General features: G+C 41.2%; 2 protein-coding genes across 6 annotated transcripts in view; one reads left to right on the top strand and one right to left on the bottom strand.

Annotated features, from left to right (window-relative positions):
* Nucleotides 1–15,332, top strand: part of SNTB1 (syntrophin beta 1) — a 232,108-nt gene that overhangs the window by 159,417 nt on the left and 57,359 nt on the right. The gene's annotated exons all lie outside the window — the stretch shown is intronic.
* Nucleotides 5,624–15,332, bottom strand: part of MTBP (MDM2 binding protein) — a 154,647-nt gene continuing 144,938 nt past the window's right edge. The window contains exons 23-24 of one of the 3 annotated variants that reach the window (XR_004480980.2): nucleotides 10,191–10,351; nucleotides 5,624–6,175 (exon numbers count right to left, since the gene is read on the bottom strand). The gene's annotated coding sequence lies outside the window, so the exon portion shown is untranslated. Of the gene's footprint in view, nucleotides 6,176–10,151; nucleotides 10,352–15,332 lie in introns of those variants that run through there. The other 2 variants (XR_007472764.1, XR_004480979.2) reach the window with 2 other exon arrangements.

Here is a 15,332-nt window from a genome sequence, read left to right as displayed (position 1 = left end):
GTCCCATATTTGTCATTTTTCCTTTTTTGTAATCAGAGTGTCTGAACCAAAGCCAGCTGTCACTCTCAGACACTTGGACATGGAACCTTTGGGGGAGCAGGGGTCCTTTCGCCCAAAGTCTTCACCTCATGACTCTCTTCATCCTGCTGAGAAGGGCTGCAGCCACCTCTTCACCGTCCAGGTTAGAATCCACACTGGGGAGATGAGGCCTTGACTCAAACTTTCTATTCTGTTAGAAAGAGCTCCAACAATTCACTAAGAGCTCAATCAATCCACTAATCCCCCAAGTGATGAGTGAATTGATTATTGAACTGAATTTTAGGTCTGAACATTTGACGTGATCCCTGAATGAAACTTGAATCTCACAGAACTTCTGGGAGACTCAGCCGTTGCCCTGTCTCATCCTGGGAGCACAGAGAACACTTGAGAGCACATGGTCTTCCTGTCCTGTCCTCCAGGACTGCGGTTCTCAAATGTTTATTTGCATGAGAATCATCTGGAATGTTTGCTGAGACACAGGTGGGTGGGCCCCACCCCAAGAGTTTCTGATTCACTAGGTCTGGATTGGGGTCCAAGAATTTGCACTGTTGACAAGTTCACAGATAATGCTGATGATGCTGGTTCCAAATCACGCTTCGAGAAACACAGCTTTAGAACAAAACACAGGTGATAACTAGAGAGTGAATACTAAAGAGTCCAGGGCTGCTTTTGGAGATGATGAACATATTCTAAAATTAGCTTATGGTGATGGCTGGCCACAGAACTCTAAAAATATATGAAGAATCATCCAATTGTATACTCTCAATGGGAGAATGTTGTGGTATGTAAATCACATGATAATAAAGCTCTTCAAAGAGTCATGACTTTAATTAGAGTGGGTTGCAAGCAATATTTTTCTTTTAATTAATTGGAATGAAACAGAAAATATCAGCTTGTGTTTTATACGTTGTATTAGTCAGGGTTCTCCAAAGAAACAGAGGAATAGGATATATAGAGAGACAGAGACAGAATCTGCAGGGCAGGCTGGCAGTTGCGGCAGGATTTGCAGTTGCAATCGTGAGTCCAAAGGAAGTCTGGAGACAGAACTCTTTCCCCTCTGGGGGACCTCAGTGTTTTCTACTAAGGTCTTCACCTCATTGGATGAGCCCTGCCCACATCATGGAGGATAAGCTGCTTTATTCAAACGTACTCTGATTCAAATATTGACCACATCTAAAAAATACTTTCATGGCAACACCTAGATTGTTTAATCAAACAACTTCACTCCATAGCCTAGCCAGACATATAAAACTGACATAAACAATTTACCATCCACACAGTAAAAATATCACTCCGTGAAACTGTTGTTTCCATTTGCACACAGATGAACTGGCTTGTGATTTAAAATGTCTTCATGACTGTGATTCGCAGATTTAAAAGTATGAAAGCCTCTGCTTTAGAAAACTTCATAAAGTCAACAAAACAAACAGAAAACCTGCTTTCTTACTTTTGGTGAAGGCACACTAAATGGAATGCAAGGAAATCTTTATTTGCCTCCAATTTAAAGACCCAGCGGGGAGAACGCAGTCTCCAGACTCCAGGAGCCTCATCTGGCTGTCAACGTTATTACTCTAGACAGCCATATGTTTGTGACTGTCTGAGGGATTGTAACGCCAAGCCTGGGATGATTGAACCGAGTGGAAAACACGTGTAGCCTGGCAGGCACGTCTCACAGACACATCAAGATGATTAAACAGAGGCTCCCTGTATCATTAACATGCAGCCAAAGCAGTTCTCGTTGAGGAGGCTCTTTTGACCTGGCAGCTTCTAAGCATAAAAACACTGTGATTTCATATAGGTTATCACAGAATATTGAGTAGAGTTCCCTGTGCTATACAGTAGGTCCTTGTTGGTTATAAAACCTATATGAGAAAAGAATCTAAAAAAGAATGAATATTTGTGCATATATAACTGAGTCACTTTGCTGTACATCTGAAACTAACATAATATTGTAAATCAACTATACTCCAGTAAAATTTAAAAATAAAGATAAATAAATAAAAACACCGTGGTTTCTTAAGCAGTTCCGTGCTTAGCTGATGCCCCTGAGCTCCCACTGCGTCCCCAGGCAAGGCTCACAGTATGAGTCGTGGATGGGGTGAGACACAGCAGTGGACGAAGTTGTCTGTGATATGCATTACTGTGTATTTTTTATTTTGTAAAGGGCTGTGAAATTAAGGATCTTTTTTTTTTTTAGCACGAAGGATGTGGTGAGGCTCTCAGTGGGACTAGAGATGGGGTCAGGCTCGGTATGAGGTACGGAATGTCTGAGCGGTATTTTTGGTAACACATTTACAATTTAAAGGTTTTTTTTAAGGTAATTTCATATTGTCTCGTCCAAGTAAGCTGTCTCAGGATCTCAGATACTTTCATCCTCATGAGACTAGTGAAATCTAAATTCTAACATCGACATTCACCATCCTTAGGTAGGTAATGAACCCCCTCCCCCGATGTGGCCACCCCCTACCCCTTGAGACCAGTCTGATGGTGAGAGCCAGAGCTGGCCCCGTTCTTTGCTGAGATTTGGAATCATTCCCCAGAGTGAGAGTGCCCAGCTGGCCTGGCCCAGCTGTATTCCCAGCAGTGCTAGGAGACAGCCGGTCCTGATGTAACCCCACAGGGAAGCAGCTTGACTGCCGCGCCTCTTCCCCTTTGTCTGGGTCCCTTGGGCATCAGGCTCTTTTACCCACTTGAGTGTGCGGATGTGCTGGCACGGTTTTCCTTCTCTCTGTACTACTGGCTTCTCCTTCCAGCTTTAGTGTAACCAGTCCCCTTTTCTCAGGCTGTGCATAGCTGTGTCGGGCTCTTGTTCTGTCCACCAGTCAGATTAACCTTGACAGCCCTGCTCTGTGACTTATGCCTCTGCTTCCTTCACTCCCCATCTTGCAGCGACGGCCCATCCATTTCCCTGTGACCAAGCCCAGTTTTCCCCCCATTTCATGGCCAGCCTGAAACTGGACTACAAAACCATGCAATCTGGCTGTAGAGACACTACACCATGCTGACCAAGACAGTCTGTAGGTCAATTAAATAATAAATTGATAGATACAATAATAGACAAGTAGAGAATTTCAGCTATCTATTGCTAAGTAATATCTACAACAATTAAATGCCTTTTTAATTGGGGTAGTGGCTTCAAAACAACCACCATTTTATTCTCTCTCGCAATTCTGTGGGCTGACTGGATTTATCTGGAAAGTACTTCTGCTCCATGTGCTATCGGCTGGAGCTGCAGTCTGGGGGCTTGACTGAGCTGCCCCATCCAAAATGGCACACGCATATGGCTGTCCAGTGATACTGGTTGTCAGCTGGGAGCTTGGCTGGGATTGTCACCTGGAGCACCTTGGTCCTCTGTGTGCCTTCTCTGTAGGGCTTGGACTTCTTGAAGCATGGCAGTTGGATCCCCGATCCCAGGAGTTCCAAGTGTACAGAAGCAGAAATTGCAGATCTTTCAAAACCCAGTCTCAGAAGCTACAACAGCATCACTTGTGCTGCATCCTGTTAGTCAAAATTAGTCACAGGGCCAGCCTAGGAAAGGGAAATACACTCCATTTCTTGATGCATTTGTATCCATCTTTAATCTGCCACATCAAGACAGATCAAGAGATGAATAAAGAATAGGTGAACTGAAACATTCCAATTAAAGTTTTGAGGAGGTAAGGGTGGTTTTTATGTACTTCAATATAGTTGCTTCACTGTATTTTCTGAAATACATAAATTGCTGTTTTTTAACTTTAATAAGTATAATACATGCATGTATGTGCATATGTTATTAGTACGACTTGATGAATTTTAACAAACTGAACATACCCATGCAACTTGCATCCAGGTCAAGGAAGAGAACATTATCAGCACCCGAGAGAGCTTCTTCGATAGCTATTGCTTCTTACTGTGACCAAAAAAGTGTTGAAAAAGAAGGATCTATTATAAAAAACAACAATTCTTACCAATCTTCTATCCTTTACAGGTAAAACCACATCTTTGACATTTGCAAAATAACCACCAACCCTTCATGATTATTTAAATTATAGATTTCAGGGCCCAATTGACTAATATCCATCAATTTGTAACAAATGAATGGAAGTGCATTTTCCTGACAGTTGAGTGGCCAGTCTGAATGTTTAGTGAATTGACCAATGGCCTATATTTCTTAGCAAAGCTTTTATCATTGTCAAAACGGTATTTAATTCTTCAAATGTGTTTTGAAATGAGGCATAAATAAATATAAAATTAGGGGTTTTAGCAAAAGCATCATCCAGCAATTAGCTTCAGAAACACACACAAAAAAATCTGCATGTGCACATAGTGTCATTTTGTCCACTTTACTATTTTCAGAGGTAGTAGCTAGATTCTCATGAGCTAGAAATCACACAATTACACAACTGACTATTACACAGAATTCTGATTAACTTTTAATGTGCATTTATATTTTGAAATGGGCACTGATAAAAGATCAAGAACCAAGGCTTGTTCTTATTCTTTAAGTCTTGACTTAAAGTCTCCTCATGGCATGCACCTTCCCTGGCCACCTTATTTAGAGGAAGGACCCTTTCTTCCCACCTTGTTTGTTATCTACCTAACCGCTGTGATAGCTTCAATAATAGGCTCAAAATATAACCAGGTCCTAAGCCCTGGAACCAGTGAATGTTATCGTCTATGGAAAAAGGGTCTTTGATTATGTAATCAAGTTCAGGATCATGTGATGAGGAGGTAATCCTGGATTATCCTGGTGGACCCTACCAGTAACCACAAATGTCTTTATAAGAGGGAGGTAGGGGGAGGCTTCATACAGAAGAGGGAAAGTGATGCGATGGAAGTGGAGAGGAGAAGTCAAAGAGAGAAGATGCTATGCCTTTGGCTTTGAAGATGGAGGAAGGGGCCCCTGAGCCAAGAAATGCAAAGAATGCAGCTCTAGATGCTAGAAAAGCAAAGAAAGAATTCTCTAGAGCCTCTGAAGCGATTGCTGATCTGTGGACACTTTGACTTTAGCCTCGTATCACTAATTTTGGACTTCTAGCCTCCAGAACTGTAAGAGAATGAATTTCTGTTGTATTAAGTCACCCAGTTTGTGGTAATTTGTTACAGCAGATATAGGATACTAATATGTACCTATCACAATTTGATTTACTTGTTGGCTTATCTTTTTTTTAATTCTTTCCTCCTTCACTGAACACTAAGCTCCTGGGAGTAGGGACTTTGTTCGTCTTTACTGCTGTATCCATGGTATGCAGTTGGGTGCTTGGCATAGAGTAAATGTATACAAAGTGATACTGAAGCTAATGACAAGTTGGAGAAGGTTTTTGGAGGAATGCATGGACATTAGACTGGGTAAAGTAGGGGAGAGCGTTACAGACAGGGGGCGCTGTTATGAGCAAACGTGCAAAGGTGAGAATAAATTAACATGGGGTTTGGGGATATGAATGAAAAAAGAAATGGCCAAATAAACCCTCAGTTCCCATTGAGAATCAGGAACACTCTCCCATGGAGGGATGACATGAGAGCAGATTAAGCAGGACTTTGAAAACCCAGTAAAGATGATAGGAGTAGAAAGGGATGAAGTGAAAGCTGGCTAGCTTTGGACTGGTGGGCAAATGGTTTACCCAGTGGGCAGTTATAAGCATCAACAAAGTAGCCTCCCTTAACAAAAGAGAAAGCTTTATCTTTGAGGAATTAATGAAGAATTTTGCAACTGGAAAATCTACCGAGATATTCTTTTAATTTTAGCATACAATGTGTGTTCTGTTTTAAAATTAAATCTTGGTTTTATTTTGAATTACATGTAAATAAGTAAATCCACAACCTTTTTAGGACATTAAGCCTCTGCAGATCTTAAGCCTTTGAAGCTGCAAGATGGGCTAGAAAGCACTGGTTCATCCCTGGCCAGGGCTGTGTCCTGCCGCTGCCCCAGGTGGCTCAGAACAGTGGATCGTTTCCAGTCTGCAGAGATCAGCAAATGGTGATCACCGATGGTGGCGCTCCCAAACTCTTGTTTTGTATGATGATGACTTACGTCCTCAGTAAGAGCTTACCAGTCAAAATGGTGATTAATTAGCAAACTCACTAATTGGGATCCTTCCTTGTGGTTCTGTTGTGAAGGATACTCATTTTTCCACTGGTACTTCCGAAAACCGCCATCCTGTAAAAATGCCAATTTAGCAAGAACCCTGGCTATGAAACAGGCATGTGCAAATCACACATGCTTATAAAAATCCATCACACCCCTTGTGGGGGGCAGATTAATGCCCCTCACCCCCACCAGATGTTGTATTACTTTTCTACAGCTGCTACTACCACAAACTTCAAAGTTTGAAATGATTCAGAAATATCAAAATCATTTGAGGTTTATACGTGAAGGCATGAGCTTTTTAGAAGAGACTCCCACTTTGTAATTGACAAAATTAATAAAGGCTCATCAAAAACTCAAACAATAGAGAATTGGGTAAAGTAAACAGTGAAAGTCCTTCCTCTCTTCCTGCCTGATCTTATCCTTGAGCAGTTCAGTATTTCCCTTCTTCAAGACAAGGACTTTTTGTATTTGTGAATTTGAGACAGCTTTAAAAATAGACTCCCCGGATGCCTTCCTAGATGAGGTGATTTATGGGATTAGGAAAAAGCCCTGTCCAACTTGCCATCTCCCCAAATAATGTTCTCATTATGCCATTTTATGGCTGAAACTCCATCATTAGCAATTCATTTCTTTGGCTTAATGATTTGGTTTCTTAAGATGCAGATACCTCATACAAGACTAACCCTTTAAGCCCTAACGATCTTTATAAGAATGAGTTTATTTAAATTAAGACTTTCTCTCTCCCTGCTCCCTTATCTCATCACATGCTTTGTTTATTATCACAGTTTGGAATCATTTGTGTGTTTTGGTGCTTTTTTGTCTGTCACCACCACGGACTCTTAAGTTTCATGAGGTCAGGGACTACTTATGCCTTCGTCACTATCCAGTTACTGGGATACAATGCTACCAGATGTGCTCAATAAAGATGTGATTGGATGGAAGACCTTGAAATAATGGAATCAGACATGAGACCAAAGGGTGCTGGAACATTACGGAAGGCACGGGCAATACAGTGTGAGAGGGTGGGGCTGCCTCCCAGGCCTGCTCTTCTGCTGATGTGCACCCGTCAGCATCTAGGGCTTCCTTCCTCTTGGCTCCCACTTCCCTTGGTGGGGCTGTGCTGTGGTTAAATAGCTTGAATATCACACCTGATGCCATAATTAAACTTTACTGACCTCACAGTTTTCTTAATTACCCACCCTGTAAATCAAAACTCTCTGGAACTGATTTTTTAAAGTCTGAGGCGATAGAAAATCAAAGCAAGAGTATCTGTTTTATTGTTTTTTTTTTTTTCTCTGAGTCCCAAAAGCTGTTTTTTGCCCCTTTTTCTTTTTAACAGCTGTATAAACATTTGCAAAAACAAAAAACCATGAGAACAGGGTGTGGGTGAAGGATCATTTGCAAAGGAATCCGCTGTTTGCAGAAATATTTACAGAAAGGTAGCCTGTTATTCCAGGTGTGCACATCGAATTCACTGACCATGTTAGCACTTGCCTTGAATGGCATTCAATGCACAGGGAATTTGGGAACTAAGAATAACAACGCTTCCGGAATAGGAGAAAGTAGACTTGACTCAATGGGACTCTGATATAAGCCTCATGATGAGTGGTAGCAGCCACCACAGTTTAAAATTGGATATCGTTTGTTTGTTTGATGATTTCTGTAACATCTGTCTCCTCTTCCAGCCTATAAGCTCCATCTGGGGAGTCTGGTTCTGCTTCTTACAACATGCCCAGCTCCTGGGCCAGTGCTTGCATATAGCATGTGCTCAAAAATATTTGTCCCGTGAATGAATACTTATTACCTCATTCAGTTAGGATGGCCAGTACTGGTGGTGTGAATGGATTTTTAAAAATTGTTCAGCTTCTTAGTTTGACATAGGACTGTTCATTTATCATTTTTGTCTGAGTAGCTTTCTAGCAAAGCTTTCAGACTTTATTCACACTTTAAAAAAAAATTTATGCTGACAGATGACTCAGCTTTTCTCACGAATGGTGTTAACTGTGGATCATTAGTGACTGTTATAATAGAAGCAGTTGGAAGAGATTGTCCCCGAAGATTCTCGTAATGAGAAAGTAGTAAAATTAAACTCAAGTAGTCTATGTTCTTCTTTTTACATGTTTCATTATCATCATCTTCAACCGAACGATCTCATGTTCAATTTAATTTAATGAGAATGACTCTTTGCATCCAGAGACCAAACGCTTGCATATTACGGAAATCACTTCCTTTAACCTAACTCACACCCCTCTGCACACAGTGAAGATGAAAGAGTTTTTACAAGGGTGGGAGAGAAGAGGCTGCAGACTGGACTGTGTAGGACACTCAGGGGGATGAGGCTGGAAAGGACCCCAAAATTTGTTGGAGGCGAGGTATGAGGCAAGGGAAGAGACCAGAATGAGTGCCTTTACAGACTCATAAAACAGGGCCATTGCTGCTACCAGCTGCAGTCCTTCTATAACCCATTGCGTTGTCATGGTTAATATGTTTTCAATCCCAAACCTTACACTCCCCACACTGTGAGTTTAAAGCCAGAGTTATTCTTAGACATTCCTTCCTGACAGTGAGCGAGGAGGTCCCGGAGTTATGCGTCTCTGGCAAATCTTATCTAGAATAGCATGTAAGCCTTTGATCCTCAGTTCTTAAGATGGATGGGAGAAAAAAGTGACTCTAATGAAAAAGGTCACCAATTCTCTAGGGGTCAAAGATGAAGTGGACTAAATCTAACGGCGTTTGGTAAATGAAAAGCACATAAGAAGATGCTATAGGAAGATGTAAATTTGGGAAACGAAAGAGGAAAAGACAAGACGTGTGTTCTTGTGGGGTTGGGGATGGCTAATTTTCAGAACTTACTGATGATCCAAGGGCCAGGGAAAATCCAGGAGACAAGTGTCTGAGAATCCATGATGCCGAGTGTCGGATGCGTTACAGTGTATGTTTTGTGTGTTAACCACTTCTGCAGATGCTTTCTTTAGGGAAGTACAGTCAGTGTGTTCTGCATCCCAGTCTGTGTGTTCTGCATCAGTGGATATGGAGGGCTGACTGTACTGCCACTTTATATAAGAGACTTGATACAAGGATCCTTTTATATAAGGATCTTGGTATCCACGGGGTTAAGGAACCAATCCCCAGCAGACACCTAGGGATGACTGTATAACACCTCAAAGACAATTCATTCCAGAGAATCAAAAGTGTTGTCATGTTCAGTTGAGACCTGTGATTAGCACAGGGGTAGCCAGGATCAGACTTGTTAAGGATGTGCTGATATGACAGTGGGCATCACTTCATATGTGATGAGCCCTGTAAGGCCAACAAAAACTGTGGGGATTCCAGGAAGCATCATTATTAACTGTGCACTTTCACAACACACACTCCTACTGACACTCTATATAATACTTCTGATACTTCCTACTTTTCATATGTCACCTCATTTGATTCTCAGTTATCCTGTGAAGTAGATACAGGTTTTTCCTTGAATTACACCAGCATGAGGCACTGGTTAGAAACCAGAGGAAAAGAGCAGGGAGAAGCCAAGTTGCACTAAGGGATGACTAATAACGTGAAGGCAAAAATTTCGATTTCAAAACTCTCTGCAGAGTTAGCACATTGAACTGTCACTGGATAGCAGTTAAAACTATTCCTAAATGAAAAATTCAGCTATAGTTTGTAGCGTATTGAAACCATATTAGCCTATTTTGTCTCTTTACAACACTGGCCAAGTTAACTTTTTTATATTTGTTGCTGATTTACTCTCTTTGCTGCCTCGTCTAACTTCCATTAAGTGGCCTGAAACAGGGAGCAGAGTACCTAGCACACAATTTGTGGTAAATAAATACTTCTTGAATGAATGAAAGAGTTCTGAAAGCAGGAAAAAATGACAAGAATGACATTTCTTTTCAGAAAACAACATTCTTTTTAGATTCTTAATAGTGTACTACATTAGCAGTTTTATAAATTTGAAGTTAGATCTCAGATTTAATTAGTATGAGGGTAATTTTATATGAAACCTGTCATTAAAAGTCCTCCCGGGCGATTCAAGGTCATCCAGAAAATATCCACCTTTGGGAGAGATTTCAGCTCTGACCTGGTACTGCATTTGAAACTGTGCCTTCCTAACAGTGTCTCATTTAATTCTGCTGAGCTTTTGTAGAATGTTCAAATGTCCTTGGAATTTTCCTCATGATTCTTTTACTCCTGAAAGTAGCATGTTGACCACAAAGAGATTGTTCGTTGCATAAGGGAAAGCTGAAAGAGAAAACGTTATTAGAGAGAGAAGGAAAAGCACATGTCACCCTATGTTTTCACAGTTACTTTTCTATCTGGAAATGACATTTATATTGTTTCTTGTTTGATACCTACAAAGAGTGCACCCACAGACATGAAAGAGACCTCTTTTCAGAGTAGGAGGTGCCTGGATGTGTGATCCGCCAAATGCCTATGAACTTGGATATTTAGACAATCCTAATAGGGTAGAGATGGAGGACATGCCTGTGTTGGAATTGTCAGAAGGGGATGAATATGAAGGAATGTGAAAGCTGAAGCTAGGAGGTAGAGTGTTTTAACTGGACATATTGTCACTCCTAATAATTTTGGTAATTCTAATTCTCTTAATAAAAAGAAGGAGAAAACAGATTTTGGGTGGGCAGCTAGCATTTAGTCCCATATTAAGTAAATACAAAAAAAATCATGAAAATGGTACATTAATGACTAGAGTTTGGAAAAACTACTGTGCAGGAATCAAATGTCCATGGATATCACATTAGGAAGAAACGAAGAGGGAAAATCCCCGAGCAGAGCCTTTTCTAGATTAGAGGTTTCCTTGGGCCAACACACCTTTACTCAGGTCAACTCATTTCAGCAACATTTATCATACTATCGTAGACACTGATGAAATGGTTAAAAAATAAAAGGCTAAGGGACTTTCCTGGTGGTCCAGTGGCTAAGACTCCACGCTCCCAGTGCAAGGGGCCTGGGTTCGATCCCTGGTCAGGGAACTAGATCTCGCATGCCACAACTAAAAGATCCCGAGTGCCACGACTAAGACCCAGCACAGCCAAATAAATAAATATTAAAAAAATAAAATTTAAAAAAAGAAGGCTATGATCCAGTGTCAGAATGAGTAATGTGGGCCAGGGAATCCCAAAGCAAGCTGTGCATCAGAATCTCCAGACGAAGTTGCAAAAAATAGAGATGTGTAGTGTCAATCCCTAGATATTACGATTCAGTGGATTTGGGATTCTAGAGTCTGTACTTTTAAGGAGTCCCCTGGTGATACTGAGGCGGAGAATCCAAGGGCACTGGTCTTTGGAAATCACGGGGAGAAAATGAGTGCTCTGTACAATATGATTGTGCACATGGTAATTGACACGTTGACGTTTTCAAACAATAGTGGACACAAAAATTCCCGAGCCTTTGCTGTAAATGCAGGTTCCTGGTGCCACCCCCAGTGCTTCTGAAGAACTGGATCTTGGAAGGGGCAGACATCTGAATTTGTAACTAGCAGCCCAGCTGATTCAAAAGCAGGTGATCTGCACAACAAATGTTGAGAAACACTGATTTTTGAGAACTTGATATTTTCCAGGCACTGTGCTATAAACCATGTAAACACAGTATCTGACTCCATCCTTCAAATAATCATATGGGAGAGGGACTTTTATTACCCCCATTTTACAGATGTGGAAACTGAAGCATGGAGAAAACTGGGTCAAGATCATACTGTAAATAGCTGAGTGGACTTGCAGACTAGAACTGTCTGACAGCAAGATTTATGATCTTAATACTAGATTGCCTCCTTGCTTTCAGGAGGTCAGAGGGAAAAAAAAAAAAAAAAGAATCTTCCCAGTCGAGGCAGGCTTTATGAGGCATTTAAACAAAAGTAGGATAAGGGGACTTTGGAATTTGTTGCTTGGTCCTTGGACACATAAAGTTTGAGCTGTCTCTAAAATGAAGCCTTTTTTGCTTTTGTTTGTTTAGTTATAAAACTCTGAGAGCTCCAACTGAAAGCAAGCAAGCGTGTTGATATTTTTTTCATACAGTAAATAGTGGAATGGTGTCTGACATTATTGAATAGCTAGCTGTTGGACTAGGCCATGACTTTAGAAAATGCTGATGTGTTTTTGAGGCTGACACTCCCTACATTTTTTTGCCTTTGATAGTGTTTTTTAAAATTGAAATATAGTTGATGTACAATGTAATCTTAATTTCAGGTTTATTACATAATGATTTCACATTTGCATATAGTATGAAATTATCACCACGATAAATCTAGTAACCATCAGTCACTGTGCACAGTTATTACAATATTATTGACTATCTTCCTTATGCTGTATGTTACATCCTCGAGACTTATTCCTTTGACGAACTGTTGGTTTTCTCCTTTAAAGGATAAATAAAGTAAGAAAATAGATAAGGAAGCCCACAGATACAGTGAAAACAAAACAGAGGATGCTGAGGCATAGATTATTTTTTTAATAACTTGCTCTTCTAGATTTAGTGATAATGTCAGCTGTCTTTCAAAAGATAACTTTTTAAAAACTTATAAATTTCTGCTGCCTATTAGCAGCCCTTTAGAGGGCAAATTTCCTGGGCATTAGAGAAGTAAAGGCTGTACGTCAAAGATAACTTGTTTACCAGACAGGGACTGTAATTGAAATAGCCCTTTGGAATTAATGAAAGTATGAAATAGCTTTTCCCCAGCAGACCGAGAGGAGTCTAATTTAATTATCTGTGAGTGTCACAGATTAGAAGCAGCCTTTCATTCACTTCTAGAAGCTGAGTATGGACAGCTCATACCTAGTGAAGGGAACAAGGAATTGGAGCCATGGGTATGTGAAGAATGCCCATGGGAGAGTACAGTGATCACAGGCCTCTGGGCTCCAATGGCAGTAATGGTTAGGTCCTGTTTACGGTGTTTATCGGGGGCCTGAGACACCGAGGTATGACTTCAGTCCTTCGGCATTCAGCCAGAATCTACTGAACGCCCCCCTGTATCCTAGGCATTATGTAGGCACCATGCATACCTAGATACAGTATGGAACCGTGAGTATTCTGTCCAACTGGTTTCCTTTTGGGGGACAGGGGGCAGGAGATTTCAAAACAAATGCCAAACTTCATATCACTTCATTCCATACGTTATTTTTCTAACTTGAACTAGTTGTAACCTGAGGTAGGCAGAGTAATGGTCTCCCAGAGGTGTCCACAGCCTAACCCTCAGAGTCTGTGGATATGCTGCCTTAGGTGGGAAAAGGAACTTCGCAGGTGTAATTGAGTTAAAGCTCTTGAGGTGGTCAGATTTTCCTGGATTATCCAGGCAGCCCCAATTTCATCACATGGGTTCTTACAAAGGGGGGCAGGAGGGTCAGAATCAAGACAAAGGATGTGGTGACAGAAACAGAAGGAGCAATGCCATGTGGGGTCATGAGCCTAGGGATGTAGGCAGCAGCATTTGGAAGGCAAGGAAATGGATTTTCCCTTCTAGCCTCTGGAAGGAAGCAGCCCCGCCAACACCTTGATTTTAGAACTTCTGACCTCCAGAACTGTAGGATAATAAATACCACTATGTTTGCAGTAATCTCTTAGAGCAGCAATAGGAAACTAATACACACACTTTTAAAAATAGGGAGAACTCACATAATAATACAGATTTAGGGCTTCTTTTGAAAAATCAGAGACTGGGCAATGCTGAGCCCACAGTCTTTCCTGGCAATGATAGGCTAAAGCTGAAAAGAAGCTACCTTATAACTGGGATGTGGTTAGCTTGTTTTTTTCTTGTATCTGGTCCTCTGTAGTCTCTGAATTTGTGACTGCTTGTCTAGAAGATTCTGTAGTTCATATAGCCTCCATAACATTGCTGAAAGCATGTGTTTTGAATCGACCGTTATTTTAAGCCATGAGCTGGAAGGGTCAGAAGCCATTTAACTTCCTAGTGGTTCCAATATCTAGAAAGGTTTGGTAGTTACAAATATTCAAACACTATTTCATAGTCTACTGTACTCATCTGTTATATGTCCCTAAACATATGATATGTGGATGATTTAAAACTACACAGCACGTTAAACTGGACCTCACCCTCGTAGAACTTGCAAACATTTGTACTGGGGTGAACACCACCCATGAGGAAATGTGTTAACCAAAATAACAAAAACATGCAAATTAAATTTATAGTGTAATGGAATGTTTCATCACCTTTAGAAAACAAACTGTGTTTCATTTACTAGCCCCTCAATTGTTCAATGAAGAGTAAACATAAGAGACTAATTTTCGTTCTAAATAGAAATATCCCTTTAGTGGAACAACCTATTATGGGCTATGAGACATTTACACCTTAGTCTTGAAATACTTTAATGAGATGTGAGACTGGGGGAGTCAAGAGCTTTGATGATTAGGAAGGGAAGTTAGGAGCTTGGATTAGACTGATGTCTGGCCTGAGTGAAGCCCTACGTGCCAGGAGGTGGGAAAGAGGGGCAAAGGGAAGGACCCGTGGGAAACAGCCTGCTGCACGGGTGCACAGAACAGGATCCGGGCTCTCCGGCCTGCAGGAAGCATCATGGCTGAGTTCCCAGCCGTCTTCCCTCCTACCTTTTACCTCATTTTCCCACATCATCCCCCTTTTCTTGTAGGAGACAGCTTTGTGATACGAAAGTATCACAGCTTTGAAGACAGGAACTAATGTAACCTTGGCTATACGTGACCTCTCTGAACCACAGTTTCTTCTGTAAAATGGGGATAATAATAAATGCCTCATCGTGTTGGAAGGATTGAAAGAAGTGAAACATATCACAGTGCTTGTCTTATTTCCTAGAGCTGCCATAACAAACTGCCGCAAACTGGGTGGGTTAAACAACAGAAATGTATTGCCTCACAGTTCCGGAAGCTAGAAGCCCAAGATTCAGGCGCTGGCAGGGTTGGTTCCCTCTGAGGGCTGTGAGGGAGAATCTGTTCCTTGTTTCTCTCCTAGCTTCTGCTGGGTTGCTGGCAACCTTAGGCATTTTGTGACTTCTAGACGCATCACCCTGATCTCTGCCTGCGTGTTCATGTGATGTGCTCCTTGTGTGTGTGTCTGTGTCCAGATGTCCCCTGGTATAAGCACACCAATCATATTAGATTAGGGGCCCCTGTATTCTGGTATAACCTCATCGTAATTAATTACATCTGCAATGACCATATTTCGAAAAATGGTCACATATTGTAGTATTGGAGTTAAGACTTCAACATATGAATCTGGGGG

The sequence above is a fragment of the Orcinus orca genome, chromosome 17 (genome assembly GCF_937001465.1).
Source record: "Orcinus orca chromosome 17, mOrcOrc1.1, whole genome shotgun sequence".
Classification (NCBI taxonomy): Eukaryota; Metazoa; Chordata; class Mammalia; order Artiodactyla; family Delphinidae; genus Orcinus; species Orcinus orca.
The sequence above is the reverse complement of the archived record's forward strand: the minus strand, read 5'-3'. Positions and strand labels throughout refer to the sequence as shown.